Here is a 4,572-nt window from a genome sequence, read left to right as displayed (position 1 = left end):
TTAATGGGGTTATTTGACTTTCTGGAGTCCACCTTCTTGAGTTCTTTATATATATTGGATATTAGTCCCTTATCTGATTTAGGATAGGTGAAGATCCAAAAAAAGACATCTTTTAAAAAATTATTTTATTTTTTTAAATCGGAAAGCTGGTTTTAAACTCATGGCAGTCATTTTGTTTTTGTCTCCCAGTTGCTGGCAATCACAGGCATGAACCATCATCTCTAGTCAGGCAACTCAGTCTTCCAGAGTTTGCAAACAAAAGCACACAGGGAGGGAGAAAAATAAATGTGTCCACCCCATCCCCACCCCCATCAAGGAAAATTCTCCAGAGAGGAAACGCTTTATATAAACTTTTTTGTTGTTGTTTTGTTTGTTTGTTTGTTTTTTCGAGACAGGGTTTCTCTGTGTAGCCCTGGCTGTCCTGGAACTCACTTTGTGGACCAGGCTGGCCTCGGACTCAGAAATCCGCCTGCCTCTGCCTCCCAAATGCTGGGATTAAAGGTGTGTGCCACCACCGCCTGGCTTCTCTTTTCTTTTTGAGGTCTTGTCTTAGCAAGGCTGGGAGTTAAGACATTTCACGACACTGGTTAGTTGATGTTTCTTTATGACTCATTCTTAGGAAGAGTACTTGTTATGATGTGGACATTTTCTGCTTAATATATGTGTAAAAGAACCTAGTCTGGCCGTGGAGGCCAGTAAGCCCAGCACTTGGGAAGCAGAGACAGGATCATGAATTTAACTCATTATTCAAGCAGGCCTTAAATTCACAGATAATTGAACGTGTGGTTCGGAATTCCTGAATAAACTGGCCTCTGCCTCCTGGGTGGAGGCTGGGATTAAAGCTGTGTTCTTCATACAGGGCACTTAGCCTGGCTTTTGGTACGCTACCTTTAAGATGTTTTAAAAACTGATTTAGGCAATGACCTTATTTACTGTCCCTTATCATGCATTATCACGCAAGATGAGGGGGGAAAAAATTAAGAGATCCTAGGAAGTGGTAGCTGAAGAGAATTGAAAAGATGGTAAATCCCGGTGTGTTCCCACCAGGAACTTCTGGCTGAAACTCAGCACTTAACTCCTTGAAGCTCGAGTTGCCTCGTCTGCAGAGAACTAATCCGAAGGTCCGGAAGGTATTTCCCAGACTACTTCCTTATCAAGCCTACCTTGCCCTGCCTTCAGGCCGGCTAGGAGTGCCACCCAAACAGCCTACTGTGCCCCTCACAATGACTCTCGGCGTGGCTCCCCCGCCCAGCCTCCCCCGCTCAGGCCCCGCCTCCGCGGCGCGCCGCTCCCCCGGAACCCAGCCCAGCCCCCGCCCATGCGGAGCTGTCGGCGCCGCCCCCTCCGCGCGCCCGCGTGCCGCAGCCCGCGTCGTCCACCGCCGCGCGCCTCCGCCACCCCGCGCCGCTGCCGCCGCCGCCGCCGCCGCCGGGCTCGCTGGCTGGCGGGCTGCTGGCGCCGGGCTCCCGCCGGAGGAGAGGACAGCCAGCGCCGCCGCTGCCGCTTCTGCCCGGGCCCGGGCGTCGGCCCCGCCCCGGGCCCCGGCCCGGTGTCCAGCCCCGCCATGAAGTGTCACTACGAGGCGCTGGGGGTGCGGCGCGACGCCAGCGAGGAGGAGCTCAAGAAGGCCTATCGGAAGCTGGCCCTGAGGTGGCACCCGGGTAGGTGACCGGCGGGCGGCGACCCAGCCAGCCGACCCCGGGCCTGGCGGGGCGCACGCCGTGGGGACGGCGCGGCCCTGCCCGCACCGCCGAGGCGAAGCGGGCTCGGCGCTCAGCCGCCTCCGGCTCCTGCGGCCGGGATGCCGGCCCCCCAGGTCGCCCGGCCAGCCCGGGGACTGGCTTTTAAACAGGCCCGCTCGCGCCCGCCTTCCCAATGCCCAGGCTCCCGCAGACCCGGCCCCGCACGGGACACGAGTTTGCCACGGCGGGAGACCTGGGCGAGGTTCCTTAGAACTGAGTTTGCTTCCCCGGCCGGCATGGTTGCTGTGGCTGTGAAACGGGTGTGCGGGACTTTTGGCGCAGTCTCTTCATCTACCAGGCTTCGAAACTTCGGAGTTGAACCCCGTCTGTTTGGGAGTCCCGAGGCTCTCTCCCGCCTCTCTGGGTACTGGGAATTAAAGCCAGCGCCGCGCACCTGCTGCCAGGCGCTCCAGCATCCACAACACCGCCCCTGGCTTTTTTAAAAATCATTTTGAGATGGGGTCTCTCTCGCTACGTTGCCAAGGCAGCCTTTGAACGAGTGATCGTCCAGCCTCACCTTTCCAAGTAAATTACTTGAAATTACTTGGGATTACTGTCCATTGCCATCAGGCATGGGTGATTTTACATACTTTTTTTTTTTTATTAGGTATTTTCCTCAATTACATTTCCAATGCTATCCCATACTTTTTTTTCTTCGTGACTGGTTTACCTGTTTTTGTTGTAGTTGTGTTTTAAGAATAGTTTCGCTTTACCTTTAAGCTGTTCTTCCCAGACTCTACAGAAGATGGATATGAACACATAGGTGACTAATAGGTTTGGAGTGTATACATGTCTTTGTTTGTTTGTTTAAAGGAGAAAAAAATACCATATAACACAAACAAGTTGAAGCTCAGTTTTTCTCATCCCTGTCGAGAAGATGCAAGTCACATGAACGAGGGTATAATATGTAGATTTTTGGGTTTTGTTGTTAGCTGGGTTTGGTTTTTTTTTTTTTTTTTTTTTTGGTTTTTTGAGACAGGGTTTCTCTGTGTAGCCCTGGCTGTCCTGGAACTCACTCTGTAGACCAGGCTGGCCTCGAACTCAGAAATCCACCTGCCTCTGCCTCCCAAGTGCTGGGATTAAAGGCGTGCGCCACCACTGCCGGGTAATATGTAGATTTTGAAATGCTAAAACAGGGGCTTCAGTCTTGTTAGGAAATCAAGCCTTGCACATATGGATGCTAACTATTTGTCTGAGTGTGTCATTGCTGTTTGGTTTAATACAGCAACTAGTGAGCACCCATGTAATGGGGTCTGGGTACCTCTGTACCTAGAGATGCTGAGGCATCACCACACGGAGGACCTGGGACTGTCCTGTTTCAGGAAGAGCACAAAGGTGGGCCAAAGATGTCCCAGGGGGATGGAGGGCAGTACTTACTGGGGAAGGATATAGAATGGTTTGCAAGAGTGGAAGACTGGAGACCCTAGTAAATGGAACAAAAACCATAAGTATTGGTGTGATAACAATAAATGAGAAACATGTGTGTACGTACACACACACACACACACACACACCTATTGAAAGGGCAGAATTCTTATCATAGCAGGAAGTCAAAAGAAATAGTCAAGGTAGACAAATCCAAAGAAAACATACGTTGTCATAGTGTAATGGCTGGTTCTCATTAGAAGCTGAGTTAGGAATTGGAAGGAAGTTGGGAGTGCCTTGATTTTCAGAATGGAAAAGGTCAAGACAGAATTAATTCTAAGGGCAAATGCATGCGCTTTGCTAGGTGAACCAGTCAGGAGCGGTCTCTGCCCTGGTTGAATATGCATTCTGTGGAGACGCAGGAAAGAAAACAGGGATTTTGAATCCTAGAAGAGAAGGTCTGTGTGAGGGCAAATTCAAGTGCTGATTAGTCCATGCCTGGCCAGCTTTTGTATGTGCGTGAGAGACGGAAAGCCATCCTGGAAGCTTGGCTGTGAAGAAGTAACTGTGGCTATTGGAGAGAGGAGGAACGAGCGGAAGAGAAAGGCTAGCAGAACCAACCAAGTAGGAGCAGGCCAGGAGGAGTGTGCTAAATTCTGGAGTAGGATTTTAGCCTGAGAGCTTTGGTAGACCATAGAAGAACTGGAAACAGCAGGGTGATAAATGACCAGTTTTTCAAGTTTCTCTTTGGTTGTAATGGGAGAGAGTGTTTCCGAGAGGGAGGCCAGCCTGGAGGTGATGCCAGGAGTACTATAGTGGAGATACTGAGCAAGATGCTCGTTTCTTGGTGGTTGAGAGGAGGGGAGAAAGAGATCGTGGTGGTAGAGGAGACCACTAGAAGGAATAGTGATAAAGGATCAGTGTCCAGGCACAGGCATAGGAATGCTGTAACAAGAGAAGTGCAGAGAAGTGATGCTTTCTCAGAGCAAGCTTTTGCAAGGAATGGGCCGACAAAAGCTTCCAGAAGGCATTGTAAGAAGGTTTAGGAGATGACAGCAGAATGTGGGCTTGTGTCAAGAGAAAACCACACAGAATAGTGCAAGAGTGGACGCCTGGTAAACCGCAGTGACTGCCGTACCTGTGCCAAAATGTAGGCTCCTTTTTTGCTTAACAGCTTTAGACTCCGGCTGTTAATCTCAGTTCGACACAGCCATCTAGCACAGATGCACTTATGTAAAGTGAAAGCCATGTGACAGATTGAAAACATTTAAGAAAAAAGTTCTATTCAGAAGTTATATCTTGTTATTAGATGGTGTATGCATAGGTTTTGTGTGTTTAAACGCTTTAGCTTTCTACAAATTTCTTTAGGGAGGGAAGGAATGGGAAGAAGTTGAACCAGGTGCAGTACTGATAAAAAGGAACACACACACACACCTGGCAACCGTTGTTTATTGTTTTTTTTTTT

The sequence above is a fragment of the Mus caroli genome, chromosome 15 (genome assembly GCF_900094665.2).
Source record: "Mus caroli chromosome 15, CAROLI_EIJ_v1.1, whole genome shotgun sequence".
NCBI lineage: Eukaryota > Metazoa > Chordata > Mammalia > Rodentia > Muridae > Mus > Mus caroli.
The sequence above is the reverse complement of the archived record's forward strand: the minus strand, read 5'-3'. Positions refer to the sequence as shown.